The 18,908-nt window shown below is 40.5% G+C and overlaps 1 protein-coding gene across 5 annotated transcripts in view; it reads right to left on the reverse strand.

Annotated features, from left to right (window-relative positions):
* zzz3 (zinc finger, ZZ-type containing 3) overlaps positions 1-18,908 on the reverse strand; it is a 173,416-nt gene that overhangs the window by 83,658 nt on the left and 70,850 nt on the right. The window lies entirely within an intron of this gene.

The raw sequence follows: 18,908 nt of genomic DNA on the forward strand, positions 1-18,908 counted from the left end.
TCGAGCCAGGACAGGGTTTTAAAAAACATGTTAAAGTCAATACTTCTAAACCTATAGTTTGAATCATACCAAGAAAGTGACCACACTTAACTGCTTGGTTCTGTCGCCAACTATTATTTCAAATTTGAGCTCCAATCTTCACTTTGTGGTAAAGTGAACCAGAAAAATAGTAAAGATTTTCCATATAACTTTGCTTCTTTAAATACTTTAGGACGAAGAAAAAATACTTAAGGAGATGAATATTTTCTGTATGGGTAGGGTGTGTCCTGGTTCAGTGGAAGGAAATGAGTTCTAGTATAAACTTCATCTTCTTGTGGCACTGGAAGAGGGCAGGGGAACTCTTATTATTCAAGAGCATCACACACTTCCATGATTGACTGAACAGCAAAGATGAAGAGGATTTTTTAAATTCAATTTAAGATTAATTGTCATTTAACCATATATAAATACAGCCAAACGAGACAGTGGGTTCAAGGTGCAAAGACACATTCCAACAGTCACACACAAGATCAGAACATGTAATAAGAGTCTCCAAGGCCCAACCCACATAGATATACATATCTATACCTAACCTATCAATATTATCTGTCAACTAGGCACTACCGTGGCTTTGAGGCCCAGTCCTTGTCCTGACACCCAACTCCCACTAGGCGAATCTGTGGCTATGAGACTTAGTCTCACATATACAAAATATAACCAGCCAAATATATATGTATACAGTCCAGACTCCTCAGTCCTTTTTAAATCTTCAGTCACCACAACTGCGCTGTGCTGCCCCTGGTAGAGTACAATGGCTGTATGCCTCACCTCCAGCTGTTGAAAAGCAAGCGACCCCGCAGCTTGAGGCCCGATTCCATTGAGTGCCACTAAAAGATCCGCAGTCGGCCACAACAGGTCTTCTGCTGAGCGAAACCCTGGGAGGGCAGCTCCGAATCCATTCTGGACATCATGCCAGACCGCCCCCGCTGAATGCCAACAGCTTTGTCTCCTCACTCTGGGCAGCCACAAACAGAGGACACCAAGGTTCAGGCCTAGTCCTAGCTATGACCCAGGACTCAGCCCCCTCCATCCACCCCTGCTCCCATCCAATAAATCAGCAAATCAAACTTGCAGCGTACTAGATTAACAATGTCCAGAGGGGTCTTGCAACCACAAGAAAAGTGACTGTGGTGGTCACTCACTATTAGACTGTAGCAGCACGTTGCACAGCTGTTTCATTATCTCCACCAGGGAGCATCTCACTGATTGTTTAGACCTGCAGTCCTTTGAGTTCTTTACATACAGCAGGATCATGCGAGCATTAAACATACATTTAAGTGGAACAGTAGCACCTTTTGTTGACCCCATAGAAGCCACTGCAACCAGTTGCGCCGCCATCTTGCCTGAATATCCAGAGGATTAAGCCAGACGATAGTGAATCAGTGGAATTTCCTTGCCACAGACAGCTGTGATGGCCAAGTCATTGTGTCTATTTAAAGCGGAGGTTAATAGGCTCATGATTAGAAAGGGCAGGAGAGGGTCATCAAGGGAATGGGGGCGTAAGGAAAAGGTCTCTCGACAAAAAAGGTAAACTGCCCCAAAATCGAATTTAGACAAATACTTAATATTGCATAACTATATTAATAAAAGGGGCAAGGATGATGTCTAAGGACAAGATTAAAAAGTCCGCTCCAAAGGCTGATAAACATAAAGAGACGCAGCAAGGCGACGGGCCTAGCTCCCCGACGGCAAGCCAGGACGGAGATAATGAGGGGGAATCGGTGACTCTGTCTTTGATTCTCGGAGAGATTCGCGAGATCCGACAAGATAACAGCAAACAGCGGGAAGATATTAAAGGAGAAATAGTAAAAACTAACTCGCGGATAGATGAAGCCGAAGCGAGGATTGTTGGAATTGAAGAGAAGCTACAAAATGCAGAGGAGGTGATAGCAGAAATGCTGAAGCTACAAGACCAGCTCCAGTGTAAACTAATAGATCAAGAAGGCCGCTCGAGAAGGGAAAATGTGAGGATCTACGGAGTTCCTGAAGGAACTGAAGGTAAACCCGGATTGATGATTCCCTTCGTGGAGAAGCTACTTAGAGAGAACCTTGATATACCGGCCGCAAAAGACCTACAGATAGAAAGGGCTCACCGCGCGGTGGCACCACAGCCTCCGGCAGGCACCCAGCCCAGATCGATTCTGGTCAGATTTCTCAGTTACAGAACGAAGGAAGAGGTGCTTAAAAGGGCATGGCAAAAGAAAGGTTTCATGTGGAACAACTGTAAAATCAGTTTAGACCACAACTACGCACCAGGGATTCTTGCCAGACGGAAGGAATATACGGAAACACGGAGAGTCCTGAAGGAAAACAACATCAGATTCCAGACCCTGTATCCGGCTCGGCTGAGAGTCTTTTACGACGAAGGGACAAAAACTTATGCTACGGTGGAGGAGGCAACGTCAGACCTGGCGGACCGGGGACTACCTATTAAAGTTATCACCCAACCGGAGTCGCTACTGGAGAGGATTCGGCAGAAGTCGTGGCAGTTAGTGGGGCGAGGACGCTCCACACGAACCAGAGTGTCAAACTACAAGGAAAAGCTGCAAATATTCAGACGCGAATGTACAGAGAATACAGATTAATTAACAGAAATGACTGAAAAGAGTAAATCGGACTTAAAGGTAAAATGAAAACTGGTAACTGAAAATAAACTAGGCGGAATAACTTGAATGATAGCAATTTGGTCGAGACATAAATAGGAGAAAATTCTCTATGATTATTCAAACTGCTGAGGGCCCTCTAACACAGGGTGAAGATAGAGGTTATCCCTCTGAACTGAGGCGGGTCGGTGCTCAGGCCTCACTGTGGGAAGTCGGGAAAAATTTTCAAATGTTACACGTTCAAAAATGTCTAGGGTGTGGTTATATGTCTTGGTTTACTGCTGAGAAGGGATTGTTTACTGTTTGGTTAGAAAAGGAGAGTGTTTTTTTTTCTACTAGAGAAAAATGCAAACTGAATTGGTAAAAATAATTTCCTATAATGTTAATGGGGTTTTGAATCCAATTAAAAGAAATAAGATTACGTCTAAATTGAAAAAAGAGAGGGCACAAATAGCTTTCCTCCAGGAAACACATATGAGCCAATCTGAACATGGAAAATTAAAAAGAATGGGCTTTAAGCATGTATTTTATTCATCATATAAATTGAGTCACAAAAGAGGGGTAGCTACTTTAATATCAAGTACTCTTAATTATGAACATATTTCAGAGACTAAAGACAAAGAAGGACGGTTCGTAAAAATCACAGGAAGAATAGAAGGTACAGAAATAACATTGCTGAATGTTTATGCTCCTCCAGGTTGTGAATGGTCATTTTATAGACACATTTTTGACCTAATGGTCAGTTCTCAAGGGGAAGTAATTTGTGGAGGGGATTTTAATATTAGATTAAATCCTATATTAGATTCTTCAAGAATAGTTACTCAGAATAAACCTCTGACTCGGAAAGTGAATTCATTGATGGAGGAGTTGGGAATTATAGATGTCTGGAGGGAATTACACCCTACTAGTAAAGATTATACATATTACTCTTTCCCTCATTCAGCCTATTCAAGAATAGACTTTCTTTATCTTTAATACAGATAGACTCAGGATAAAAAACTGTAATATTGCAACAATTGATCTGTCGGATCATAGCCCAGTCTCTATGTCTCTAATCCTGGAAAGGAAAATGAGGAAAACACTATGGAGGCTAAACTCACATATACTCAATAACCCGAAAATAATGGAGAGATTAAGGGGAGAAATCAAAGAATATCTAGACCTTAATGACACGGGAGAAACATCACCAGTGATCTTATGGGATACATTGAAAGCTGTACTGAGAGGGAAAATTATTTCCATTACCACTCACATGAAAAAAATCAATGCACAAAAATTAGCAGACCTTCAAGGAAAATTAAAACAACTTCAAGTTGTAGATAGCAACAAAAGAAATTCAAATCGAAAACAGGAAATTAGGAAATTGCAAAGTGAAATTGACGATATTTATACGTTGGAAATTTTCTTTACTTGAGACAAAAGAATTATGAAGTAGGAGGTAAATCAGCTAGATTATTAGCATATAAATTACGAAAACAACAAGCAGACAATACAATTCATAAAATAAAGAATCCAAAGACAAAGCTTGTGGAGAGTACAATAGGGAAAATTCAAGAGAGTTTTGAAACATATTATCGAGAGCTGTACTCCCAACCCCGGGCCCCCAATGAGCCCTATATAGACAGTGTATTGAATTTTTTAGATCTACCTAAACTTACAGATTTACAAAATGAAAGTTTATTAGAACCAGTAACTGTCAAAGAACTGAACGTGGCCATCTCTAGGTTAAAGGCTGGAAAGTCCCCGGGTTCTGATGGGTTTACCTCAGAGTGGTACAAGTCCCTGAAGACACAGTTAGCCCCATTACTACTTAACACCTTTAATTGGATCTTGCAGAGAGGAGAAACTCCACCTTCCTGGAGAGAAGCGATTATTTCAGTTATTCCTAAAGAGGGTAAAGATAAACTAGAATGTGGCAATTATTGGCCAATTAGTGTTCTTAATTTAGATTACAAACTATTTACATCTATATTAGCGCCCAGATTGGAAAAGCTTTTACCTGGCCTAATCCACTTAGACCAGACTGGATTTATTCAACAAAGGCAAACACAGGACAACATAAGGAGAACTCTGCACATATTAGAACAGGTTAATAAGAACGAGACTGAGACAATGGTAGTAGGTTGGACGCCGAGAAAGCTTTTGATTCGGTTAGTTGGGCATTCCTATACAGAGTGTTAGGAAGATTCAGCTTTCAAGAAAATTTTATTAAAGTAATTCAGACTCTATATGACAGCCCTACAGCCCGAATTAAGATAAATGGGGACCTCTCTGACTCCTTCATCTTAGAGAGAGGCACTAGACAGGGATGCCCAATTTCTCTTCTCCTTTTTGCGCTATATATTGAACCGCTTGCCCAACTAATAAGACAGAGCGAAATCGTAAAAGGTATCAAGGTGGCAGGGATTGAACAGAAAGTGGCGTTATTCGCAGCTGATGTTTTGGTCTATCTGAGTGAACCAGAAAAATAATTTATAGGATTGTTTACACTATTGGATGACTTTGGGAAAATATCAGGTTATAAAATAAATGTAAAGAAAATGCAGGTTATGTCCCTAAATTATACATCATCCAAAAAATTGCAGGATACATACGATCTTAAGTGGGAAGCTAAATCATTAAAATATTTAGGAATAACCCTGCCGAAGGATCTTTCAAAACTGTCACAGGTAAATTATGGGCCATTATTCTCAGAGATAAAAGCAGATATGCATAGATGGAATCTTATCCCCTTTTTAAGTTTAAATTCAAGGATAAATACTATAAAAATGAATATTCTTCCTCGGTTATTGTATCTTTTCCGTACTTTACCAGTGGAGGTGGATGATAATCAATTCAGGGAATGGGACAAATGGATTTCCTGCTTCATTTGGCAAGGAAAGAAACCTAGAATTCGATATAACACCTTACAGTTAGGGAAGGAAGGAGGAGGTATGGTTCTTCCTTGCTTGAGAAATTATTTTTATGCCTCACAGATAATCCCTCTGTTATATTGGTGTAATAGGGAATATAAGGCTAGATGGAAGGAAATAGAATTTGGATTAGTTGACAGTTTTCCTCCACAGGCCTCAATAGCTGACAAAGGATTGATGGCCCAGTTGGAAAAATTTAAAAACAGTTGGATAAATCTTACATTAAAAGTATGGCAGAAGGTGGTTAATTCATGTGGAATTAATAACATGTTAAAACTCTTTAGATGGTGTGCATATGATACCGAATTCCTTCCCAACAGAGGAGATAAAAGATTTGAGCTATGGATAAAGAAAGGTCTTACAACCTACCTCTCATTTATAGATAAAAGAGTATTACAAAGTTTCCAAATCCTGCAGGACAAACATGGCCTAGAACATAATGACTTTTTTAGGTACCTTCAAATACGAAACTATGTTAACCAGAGTTGTAGATATACAGACCTATCAACAGTAGAATTAGAATTTTTCAAGATTCTGAATTCGGCTTGCAGTTCAATACCTAGTAAATCAGTTTCTCGATTATATAATGCACTCTCCCATGCTAAAAATGTAAATACACTGTATATTAAAGAGAAGTGGGAGAAAGAAGCGGGGTTGGTACTTTCAGAGGAGGCTTGGGGGAAAATCTGCAGCTTTCAATGGTCCTCGACTAATTCTTTGACTTGGAGAGAACATTGTTGGAAAAACATTATAAGATACTTCAAGACCCCATATCAGGAAAAATATAAAGATACAAATGTGATGTGTTGGAGAAGGTGCAGCTCCAAGGAGGCAAATCATTTTCATATTTTCTGGGATTGCCCTAAATTAAGTCCATCTTGGGAAGGTATTCATAGAACATTAGTTAAGGTACTTAGGTCCCAGATACCTCTGAACTTTGAGACGCTCTGTTTGGGGCATGTACTGTTTCTTGAACAGAAGGAAGATATAAAGTTGCTGCAGGTCCTCTTAGCGGCAAGTAAGAAATCAATCACTAGAAAATGGCTAAATCCAATACCACCTACATTAGAAGATTGGCACGAAATTATCTGGGAAATATTTAAAATGGAAAAGTTGACTTACTCCCTGAGAATTCAAAAAGAAAAATGTTATCAAATCTGGAATAAATGGATTGAATATATAACCCCAATGCGAGCAGACTTTAGATGACTCTCTTAATGATTTATACTGCTCTTCTCATCAACACAGTAATATTGCTAACGTAAGCAGCCCTAGTCTAAATGTCTTTTTTTTTTGTTTTCTTTTGGAAAAATAGAGAATTAACACAAGTAAAGGGAAAGATTTGGGAAAGGGATAAAAAAATGAAAAAATTAAGTAAATAAGTACATAGGGATTGGATAATTATGTCTGCGGGCAGGAGCAAGCATGAACAAATTAGGATATAAACACCTACAATGGTTGTTACATAGGCTTATATACAACATTTTGGACCAGTGGAAATGGTCCAGAAGGGTTATATGGAAACTATTATTACCATTTTTCTTAACAACTAATACCATTACTTAGCCTAATAGGTTAGATTTACCACAGTATATAATTATCTATTTAAGTGTTTATTTTCCTTTTATATCATCTCAATGTGTACTTAAGAATGTATAAATCATTGTAGTTTTATACATATAAAAAAATGGAAAAGGTTATATGTGTGAAAAAAGTACATGATATTTGTGAATTCCTTATCCAAATAAAAATAAAAATAAAATTTAAAAAAAAGGGCAGGAGAATAGAGTTGAGAGATAATAAATCAGTCATGATAGAATAACACAGCAGACTCAATGGGCCAAAGGCATAATCTACCCCTATGCCTTATGGTCTTATAATAATGAAGTGGTGGTGAACCGGGAGCCAACAACATAGGTGGGTGATGTGTGAACAGAATTTGAACATTTATGAAACTGGCAACAGGGACTGGGATGAAATCAAGTCAAGGGAGAGTGGAAGATAGAAGGTCAGCCAAAACAAGATTAGAATAGTGAAAATCAAGAATGGTATGGTTGAGGGTTTCAACAGACGAGCTGTGACAGGATGGAACATTACAATGGTAGGATTAAGCAGCTGTGGTGAAAATGAATATAAGGAAGGAAGCTAAATTCAAGGCTGCAAAAGTTTAGATCAGGGAGGAATGGAATCTGCTGTTAGGGAATTTGTTCAAGGCTCCAAGGAAAAAAGGTTTAGGCATTGCCAGGAAAATTTTTCTTATCCAATACATGGCACAAAAATGTAATAGTTCTGTAATAACAAGCCAGAGTTTGGAAGATGAAATCACACCATGAAAGAGTGTAAAAATGAATTGAATAAGTTATTAATTTGTTCCCTGACATGAAGAAAGTGCCAATAAAAAAGCTGCTGAATTACAGAGTACACATGGCTGATTCAGTAATGCGTTTTAGGGAGGAAATGGCTTTGGTGGAAAGAACAGATAAATTATAAACAAATTCCATCTGAAGTTTTATCTTAGTGCACCAAGACAAAGCCAAGTTATTTTAAATGTTTTCTTTTGAGGGGGCGCCATTGTCTATTGTTCAGCCCTAGATGACCTCAGGGAGGTAAAACAACATAGAAGAGCACAGCACAGGGCAGGTCCTTCTGCCACACTGTTGTACCAAATAAATTAAAACTAATTGCTCCTAATTAATATAATCACTTCTTTCTCTGTGTTTTCATGTGCTGAGTCTCGAGCACTTCTTTGCTACCTGCCTCGACCACCACCCTTGGCAGTGTGTTCCATAGCCCACACCATAAACTGTGTTTTAAAAAAACCTTTCCTCTTCTTTGTACTTTCCTATGCTCACTTTAAATACATGCCCACTAGCACAGGAAATTTTATTATTTATTATTTAGATATACAGCACAGTAACAAGCACTTCCGGTACAACAAGGCATTGCCACTTCATCTCATCCATGTGACCAATTAACCGATTAATCCACATATCTTTAGAAAGTTGCAGGAAACCAGAGCACCTGGAGGAAAGTCAAATGGTCACGGGGAGAATGTACAAATTCCTCACAGATAGTGGGGGAATTTAACCCAAATAGCTGGTGCTGGAATAGCATTATGCTAACCGCCACACTATCGTGCCACCCTATTTCATTCTCGCAAAAAGATACTGGCTGTTTATTCGTGTCATACAGAATTTTATAAACTTCATTCAAATCTTCCCTCAGCCCCTGCTTGCCCAACCTCTCTTCACAGCACATTCTTCAAACCACACTGCATCCTAGTAAGTATCCTCTGCAAAGTCTCCACGTCCCCTGTAATGAGCAATACATTAAATGTGGTCTAACCAGAGTTTTGTAAAGGTAATGGTGAACTCCCTTGACATACAGCAATCCTGCAGTGAAATCACTCCTACTGTGCTGATGATAGACGTCCAAGACAACAAATGATATATTTCGAAGTAAGAACATTCTGCAACTTAAGAGATCATATTTCTTTCCCTTCTTCCCTGCCTCTATCAGTTATCTGAATGTTATATAAACCCACAAACACTGCCTTGAATGATGTATTGGATAAGAATTTTCCTGGTAAGGCCTAAACCTTTTTCCTTGGACTACTGGCTCCACAAGGCCAGTGTGGATCTACAACTGGCAAAGTGAGGAAAAGGCCAAGTAAAATCTCAAGCCTGATATTCCACTATCTTCTTTGGCCAGGAGTCTTCCTTAGACTCTTTCACCTCTTTCTAGCTCTCTCTCGCGTCCCGATTCTTCTTCTTGCCTCTTGCTCTCTTTAGACCTATTTATTGCTAATCGCCAAAGCAACATAGACCACCTTGATTTTATTCCAGCGCCCCCCCCAACTCTCCCGAAACTACACCCTTCTGAACGTGCAGAATTCAATTTAGAATCTACAATGACACAGACATCAAACACTAGAGGGATATTTTTCCTACCGCCCACAGAATGACATCAAACCCTACAACAAAGTTAGCACTGCAGTAGTCCAATGAAGTGATCTCTATCTCAATGAAACCAAATGTTTGCTCTCAGATATTTGCTCTCCTTAAGAGTTCCCTCTAAACCATGACCCCACCCACCACTGAATATCAAGCCAACTGGCTGGAGTGTTCATCCAATACCTTTAACCTCTCACTTCAGTTGTCTGAGGTACCCATCAAGCAGGCATCAATCACGTCAACCTGCCTCCATGGCTATCTTCCAGTAACACTTAGATCCACAGTGATGAAGTGATTTAAGAGGTTGGTGATGAAATACATCAACTCCTTGAGAAATGATTTGGATCCACTCCAAATTGCCTTCCAGTATAACAGGTCCACAGCAGATGTGATTTCATTGGCTCTTCACTCAACCCTGCAACATCTGGACAGCAAAGATGCATACATCAGGATGTTCTTTATAAGCTATAGCTCGGCATTCAATACTATCAAAACTAATCAATAAGCTTCAAGACCATGGTCTCAATACCCCCATATGCAATTGGATCCTCGCTTTCCTCACTTGCAGATGCCAATCAGATCAGATTGCCAACAACACCATGTATTGGAGAGCAGCCTTGCAGCTGTCTCCCTCAAAAATAAGTACTCCATTTTGAGTACTGTTGGGGGGGTAGGGCCTAACTGGGGGAAGTGACAGTGGCCATGCCTCTGGCACCGAGTCTGGCCCTGTGGCTGGAAAGGCAGGAGGGCAGGAAACCGAAGAGGATGGGAGCAGTAATAGGGGACTCTATAGTTAGGGGGACAGAAAGAGAACACGGATGGTAGTTTGACTCCCAGGTGCCAGGGTCCGTGATGTTTCTGAAAGCATCCACAATATTCTGAAAAGAGAGGGTAAACAGCCAGAAGTCATGGTACATATTGGTACCAACAACACTGGCAGAAAAAGGGAGGAGGTCCAGAAAACAGAATACAGGAAATTAGGAAAGAAGCTGAGAAGCAGGAACTCAAGGGTAGTAATCTCAGGATTGCTGCCTGTGCCACACAACAGTGAGGATAGAAATAGAACGAGGTGGCGGATAAATGCATGGCTGAAGAATTGGAACAAGGGGCAGGGGTTCAAATTTCTGAATCATTGGGACTTCTGGGTCTGGTGTGACCTGTACAAAAGGGACAGGTTGCACTTGAATCTGAGGGGGACCAATATTCTTGCGGGCAGGTTTACTAGAGCTGATGGGAGTGGTTCAAACTATTATGGCAGGAGATGGAAACCAGTATGATAGAGCTGAGGATGAGCCAGCAGGTTTACAAGCAGATGATGTAATATATAATATAAATGTAAGGAAGGACAAGCCAATGATTGGGTACAACTTCAGGCAGAGCAAAGAGCAAAGTTGTACCACAGAGGCAAGATTTGTAAGAGTCAGGAATGCAGGACTGAAGGTGCAGTATGTAAATGCATGTAGCATTCAGAATAAGGTGAATGAACCCATGCTGCAAAAGATTGGTCGGTATGACTATGTGGGCATCACTGAGTTGTGGCTGGAAGAAGGTCATAGTTGGAAGTTTAACATAAAAGAATATACCTTGCATTGAAAGGACAGGCTGGACGGCATAGGCGGTGGTGTGGCACTATTGGTAAGAGATGGAATTACATCTTTAGAAAGAGGTGACAGTGTCAGAGAATGTTGGATCTTTGTGGGTGCAGTTAAGAAACTGTAAAAGTGAAAAAACCATTATGGGAATCATATTTAGGCCTTTAAATAGTAGCCAAGATGTGGGGTTGAGATTACAAAGGGGGCTGGAAAGGGTAATATCACAATTGTAAAGTGGGACTTCCAATATGCAAGAGGATTGGGAAAACCAGATTAATGTCAGATCGCAAGAGAGAGAATTTGTTGAATGCCCGCAAGATGGCTTTTTAGTGCAGCTTGTGCTCGAGCCTACTTGGGGAAAGGCCATCTTAGACTGGGTGTTGTGTCATAATCCCAATTTTATTAATTAGCTTAACATAAAGGAACCCCGAGGAGGCATGATCATAATATGATTGAATTCATACTGCAATCTGAGAGGGAGAAGCACAAGACACAAATAGCAGTATCACAATGAAATAAAGGGAAACACAGAGGCATGAGAGAGGAGGTTGCCCAGGTGGATTGAAGGAGGATGCTGGCAGGGATGACAGCGGAGCACAGATGACTGAAGTTTCTGGAAATAGTTCACAAGGCACAGGCAAGATATGTCCCACTGAAGTAGTAGTTCTCAAGTGGCAGGGGTAGGCAACCATGGCTGACAAGGGAAATTAGGACTGCATAAAAGCCAAGGAAAGCGCATATGTAGCAAAAGTGAGTGGGAAGCTGGATGACTGAGAAGCTTTTACAATCCAACAAGAGGCAACTTAAAAGGCTCTAAGAAGAGAAAAGATGAAATATGAGGGCAAACTAGCCGATAAAACAAAGCAGGATACTAAGTTTTTTCAGTTATATAAAAAATAAAAGGGAGATGAGAGTTGATATTGGAGCACTGGAAAATGATGCTGGTGAGGTAGTACTGGGGGACAAAGAAACGGCAGATACACTTTATAAGTAATTTGCTTCAGTCTTTATTGTGTGCCAGAGGTCCGTGAGTGCTATTGTTACTACAAAGGAAAAGGTGCTAGGCAAACTGATAGGTCTTAAGGTGGATAAGCCACCTAGACCAGATGGACTATATGCCAGAGTCCTGAAAGAGGTTGCTTAAGAAATAACAGTTTCATTGGTCATGATCTTTCAAGAATCACTTGATTCTGGCATGGTTCCGGAGGACTACAAGATTGTAAATGGCACTCCACTCTTTAAGAAGGGAGGAAGATAAGAGGAAGGAAATTATAGGCCAGTTAGCCTAACCTCAGAGGCTAGGATAGTGCTGGAGTCCATTATTAAGGACAAGGTTTTGGGGTACTTGGAGACTAATGATAAAATCAGTCAGTCAGCATAATTTCTGTCAAGGAAAATCTTGCCTGACAAATCTGTTAGAATTCTTTGAGGAAGTAACAAGCAGGGTGGACAAAGGAGAGGCAGTGGACGTCACTGACTTAGATTTTCAGAAAGCATTTGATAAGGTGCCTCACATGAGACTGCTTAACAAGATAAAATCCTATGGTTTTACAGGAAAGATACTAGCATGGATAGAGGAATGGCCGACAGGCAGGAGGCAGCGAGTGGGAATAATGGGGGCATTTTCTGGTTGGCTGCCAGTGACTATAGTGGTGTCTCTCAGGGGTCAGTATTGGGACTGCTACTTTTCACATTGTCAATGATTTAGATAGTGGAATTAATGGCTTTGTGGAAAGGTTTGCGGATGATACAAAGATAGGTGGAAGGGTAGGAAGTGCTGAGGAAGCAATGCAATTACAGCAAGATTTGGATGAACTGGAAGAATGGGTAAAAAGTGGCAAGTGGAATACAGTGTTGGAAAATGCATGAAAATGCATTTTGGTAAAAGGAACAATAGTGCAGACTATTATCTAAATGGGGAGAAAATTCATACATCAGAGGTGCAAAGGGACTTGGGAGTCTTCATGCAAGACTCCCAGAAGGTTTATTCACAGGTTGAGTCTGAGGTGAAGAAAGCAAATGCAATGTGGGCATTTATTTCAAGGGGAATAGAATATAAAAACAATTAGATAATGCTGAAGCTTTACAAAACACTAGTCAGGCTAGTAACTAGTATTGTCAACAGTTTTGGGCCCCTTATCTCAGAAAAGAAGTATTGTCATTGGAATCTAGAGGAGGTTCACGAAGATGATTCCAAGAATGAAGGGGTTAACATATAAGGAGCATCTGGTAACTTTGGGCCTGTACTCACTGGAAATTAGAAGAATGTGTGGGAATCTCATTAAAACCTACTGAATGCTGAAAGGACTAGATAAAGTGGATGTGGAGAGGATGTTTCCTCTGGTGGAGGTATCCAGAATTGAGGGACGACCTTTTAGAACAGAGATAAGGAGGAATTGTTTTTAGTCAAAGAGTAGTGAATCTGTGGAATGTTCTGCCACAGACTGCGGGGGAGGCCAAGTCCATGGGTATATTCAAAGCAGAAGCTGATAGTTTCCTGATTGGTCACGGCAACTAAGGATATGGTGAGAAGGCAGGTGTATGGGGTATGAGATTTGGAATCAGCCATGATGAAATGGTGGAGCGGACCTGATGATCTGAATGGTCTAATTCTGCTCTAAGGTCTTATTGTCTAACATCTCCTCCACAATCTCCATTACCACATGTGGAGGAGGAGATGCGTCAGGAGGGTGAAAACAGAGGTCCATGAGCTAGTTCTCATGAGGGGATAAGAGGTGGAGAGGGTTAGAAACTTTAAATTCCTCAGTATCCTTATTTCAGAGGACCTATCCCAGGCCTAGCCCGTAAGTTCAATTACGAAGAGAGCACGGCAGCGCCTCTAATTCCCTAGATGTATGCAAGGATTCAGCGTGATATCTAATACTTCGATAAACTTCTAAAGGTGTGTGGTGGAGAGTATATCAACTGGCTGCACCACAGCCTAGGATGGAAATACCAATGCCCTTGAATGGAAAATCCTACAAAAATCTCACGGTTCAAGCCCCCTCCCCCCCCCTACACTGAGCACATTTACACAGAGTGCTGTTGCAGGAAAGCAGCATCCACCGTCAGGGATCTCAACACCCAGGACATACTCTCTTCTCGCTGCTACTATAAGGAAGAAGGTACAAAAGCCTCAGGTCTCACACCACCAGATTCAGGAACAGTCATTACCCTTCAACCATTGGGAATAACTTCACTCAGCTTCACTCACCCATCACTGAACTGTTCCCACAACCTATGGACTCTCCTTCAAGGACTTTTCATTTCATGTACTCAGTATTTATTGCTTATTTATGTATTATTACTATTAAGTTACTCTTTTGCACCTTGGTTGTTTGTCCGCCTTGTTGGTTCCAGTCTTTCACGGATTCTATTATAGTTCTTGGATTTCATGAGTACGCCCTTGAGAAAGTGAATATCAGGGTTATATATGGTGACAAATATGTACTTCGATAATGAATTTACGTTGGAATTTGAATAGCGCTCAGGGAATAAAGGAGACCATTTCCTTGGGAGGTCTTCCCTCCATAGCTTTCTGCCTTGGAGCTCCCTATCCCACAGCCCACCTCTGGCATCCTGTTAAAGATTCACACACTAGTTATTAACCAACAACCATCAGGCTCCTAAACTGGTGTGGATAACTTCACTCACCACTGCTCTGAACTGATTCTATAACCTTCATACTCAAACTATTTACAACTCATGCTCTCAGTATTATTTTGTATGTGTACAGTTTCCCTTCTTTTACATACTGGGGTCTGTCAGTCATTCTAGCTATTTTTTGTAAAATTCTATTGACTTTTTTTCCTGCTAATGCCTGCAAGAAAATGAATCTCAAGGCAGTATATGTAACATATAGGTACTCTGATAATAAATTTACTTTGAACTCTGAAGATCCACTAACAGATTTGCCCCAACCTATCCACTGTTTCAGCCTGCTCTTGCTCCACTCAACTTATCTTTATCCTATACTCCATACCGCCCTTTTTGAATCTGGCCTTCATACTGTTATAATGAGGACTAATATAAGTTTGAGGAAAAAGCTCCTCAGGTCCTGTCAGGTACTTTGCTGTCTTCAAAATTCAATATTGATTTCAATAGAGAAGCTCTCTCTGTATCAGGATGGGCCACATCATCAACCTTTTCACATAGTTTCACCTGCCAGCTTGTACTCCATCCCTTCCCGCTACCTCCTTATTCTGGCTTTTTTCCCTCTTCCCTTCTAGTCCACAGAACATAGAAAAGTACAGCACAGTACAGGCCCTTCGGCCCACAATGTTGTGCCGACCCTCAAACCCTGCCTCCCATATAAGCCCCCACCTTAAATTCCTCCATATACCTGTCTAGTAGTCTCTTAAACTTCACTAGTGTATCTGCCTCCACCACTGACTCAAGCAGTGCATTCCACACACCAACCACTCTCTGAGTAAAAAACCTTCCTCTAATATCCCCCTTGAACTTCCCACCCCTTACCTTAAAGCCATGTCCTCTTGTATTGAGCAGTGATGCCCTGGGGAAGAGTCCAGATGAAAGGTCTCGGTCTAAAATGTCAACTGTTTATCCCTCTATATAGAAACTAGCTCTAGCTAACCTGCCGGTCTGCTGGGTTCCTCCAGGAGAGTGAGAGAGGGAGTACGAGGGAGTGCAAGGACAGGAGGAGGGGTTTTGAGGGGGGTGTGTGCGAGGGGGTGGGCACAGAAGGGGGGTGTGCGCGCAAGGGAGCTCTCTCTCTCTCTCTTCTTGTTCTCCTCTCTTCATCAGCACAGGCTGATCTGCTGCGTAGGTCCTGACGCCCTGCACACTGAAATTCTTTTATGTTCTTAAACTGCCTTTATTTTTTTTCCAGCAACAAAGGACCAAATTCTCTCTCCAACTGTCCCATGAACTCATTGGTCAGATGACTTTGCTTCAAACTTCCATCAGGGAAACACTAACCTCATCAGATATGCTCCTTGTCCTAACCTTTCCCTTTCTCATCTTCACTGCGGATTAATACTTGATTTTGTTCCTTGATGGAAGTGATACCCTGGATGGGTGTTTGTCTGACATTCAGAGAGAAACTGAGAGTTAACCACACTGCAGCAGATCAAGAGTTATAGCAAGGTCAGGACGGCAAATTTTCTCTCACAAAGGAAATTAGTGAACCAGGTTTTTACAAGAGTCAGGAAGATTTGTGGTCATTATTATTACGACTACATTTTTATAAATCTTGATTATTAACCACATTTTCAAATTTCCATGGCAAAATTCAAATTCGTAGCTTTGGGTTATTACCCTGAGTCTACACCACCAGCAACAACAAAAATAATTTTCAGATTTAAAGGAAAAACATTTACGGGAGCCTTTTAGGTAATTATCAAAGTTGAACAAAATCAGCTTTTGCAGGTATTTAAGAAAAAGCTTTGGTAAATATATTACTTTTAGATTTCTACAATTAATTGCAATTAAATTTTTAGCAACAATGAGTAAACCTATATGTCATCTGTGTCACTTGTATTTTTAGTTAGTGACATGTTCACAAACAAGTGAAATTGGTCAATTGTCCATGTGCAAAATCTACAGTTTAAAATCTTCATTCTTCAAGCAAGTGCATGGTTAACATTATAAACTATTGCTGACACAGAAGTTCATGAGCGTAAAATTATTTTCTTTTAAGTGGGCCTTCGGGTGTATTTTCTCAGCTGCCGGTAAAAACTGAGAAGTTCAAGGCTAGATATTGTGAAAGGCTGAGGAAAGATTGGTGCAATCTCGAGTCCCATGTGCAGTATAAACACGAGTGCATTCAGAGCAGATAGAATTAAACTCCAGCTGTACCACATTCTGCTTAGATCATATCTGATTACTGAGAGCAGTCTAGACACCATCAGAAACATCTGCTTTTGGAAGATGAATGTTTATCTGAATGGTATTTTAAATTCAAGCGATTAAATTAGAAGGAGAATGCAGACATCAGGTTTGTCAATCTGGTTAAGGGGTGATTTCACTGACATAACATTAAGGGGAATCATTAGAGATATGCCAGAAAAGGGCCATCACCATCATTTAGGATTACACCCACCCTACTCATGGATTGTTTGTCCCACTTCTAGGAAAGAGGTTACACAGCATCTACACTTAGGACCACCAGACTCAGAAACAGTTACTTACCCCAAACCATCAGCTGATCAACACCTCCACCCATTAACTCACCCCACCACCACTTTATCATTTCCTGTCAGTCACTTTATGTACAGTACCCAGTATCACTTCATTTGCATACAATCAGCCTGTATATCTTAATATATTAATACTTATCTTTTTTTTAATTGTGTTCTTTATGCTTGTTTTGTTTATGCTGTATTGGATCAGAAGTAACAATCATTTCATTCTCCTTTACACCTACGTACTAAGAATGACAAAAATAATCTTGACTCTTGAAAGTGCTTCCACTGGTTGGGGGTGGGGGTCAAGTCTAAAATTGGATCCAAGACTTTTCAAAAATGGGTTAACACTTCTACATTAAAGCATAAACACGAGAGATCCTGCAGATTTTGGAAATCCAAAGTAACACATACAAAATAATGAATGAACTCAACAGGTCAGGCAGCATCGATGGAGATGAATAGACAGTCGATGTTTCAGGACGAGACTGTTTATTCATTTCCATAGATGTTGCCTGACCTGCTGAGCTCCTCCAGCACTTTGTATGCGCTACATTAGAGTTTAGTATTATTGTGAGATTTTTTAAAAATCAGATGGCAATTGGTGCTCGGTCAATTGTAAATAGAAGATTGATAAGGTACTGGTAATTTAGGGTACAAGGAACATGGAGGAAAAGGTAGCTGGAGTTGTAGAGTACTAGAGCACAGAACCTCGGTCCATCTCACCCATGCTGAATTATTATCTGCCTAGTCCCATTGATCTGCACCCAGACCATAGCCCTCCCTACCCCTCCCATCCATGTCCTATCCAATTTTCTCTTGAATGTTGAAATTGAATCCACATCCACTACTCTGCCTACAGCTCATTCCTTACTCAAACCACACTCTGAAGGAAGAGTGAAGCTATGTGCAGATAGCCAAGATCAGGCTAAATGGGGGAAATGGCCTTCCAAATCAAGCTCTTATGTTTGTTTTCTTCCTTTTTATCAAAGAAATGTTTATTTTTGCCAACAAGCTCACAAATTCTCTAAACAAATGCAGGAGATCTTGGGGAAGTGAACTTGGCTCATGTACAAATGATGTTGGGGAAATCATCATCTATCTCTTTCTGGTTTAGCACAACAAGCAATTGCTCACAAAGCCAACCTTTATTAGTAACATTCTCAAATGCATCAAGGGTTTATGCTCATTCCAGACCTGAGTGCATAACCTTGCTGGCACTTCAGTACAAGTGCATCATTGTAGTGCGTGCCTTCATTCATATGAGATAACGAACAGAGACTGTAGCTACTTTCTGAGAAACATAAACGATTCAACAGAATCATTTAAAGAAGCAAAATGGTAAATCCTGGCCAACATTTATCCTCAATAAAACTCTGAAAACTGATTATTTGGTGATTAATCTGATGTTGTTTGTGAGCTCTTTCCGCGCACCAAGTGCCTCCTACACTTCCTAAACAACAATATGGTACAAATTCAGAAATATTTCAAAAGCTGCAGAGTGCTTTAGGGCCATGAATAGTGCTTTCAAAATAAAAGATCTCCTTTCGCGACACCTGCTCATATTCATGCCAACTGCTGGACAAAGTACAGATGAATACACAAGTGCAAAGCTACCAAGGCAGGATGGCGCTTTATATATATATATAAAATGATTTCAAGTCGT

This window comes from Mobula hypostoma, chromosome 12 (genome assembly GCF_963921235.1).
Source record: "Mobula hypostoma chromosome 12, sMobHyp1.1, whole genome shotgun sequence".
Classification (NCBI taxonomy): domain Eukaryota; kingdom Metazoa; phylum Chordata; class Chondrichthyes; order Myliobatiformes; family Myliobatidae; genus Mobula; species Mobula hypostoma.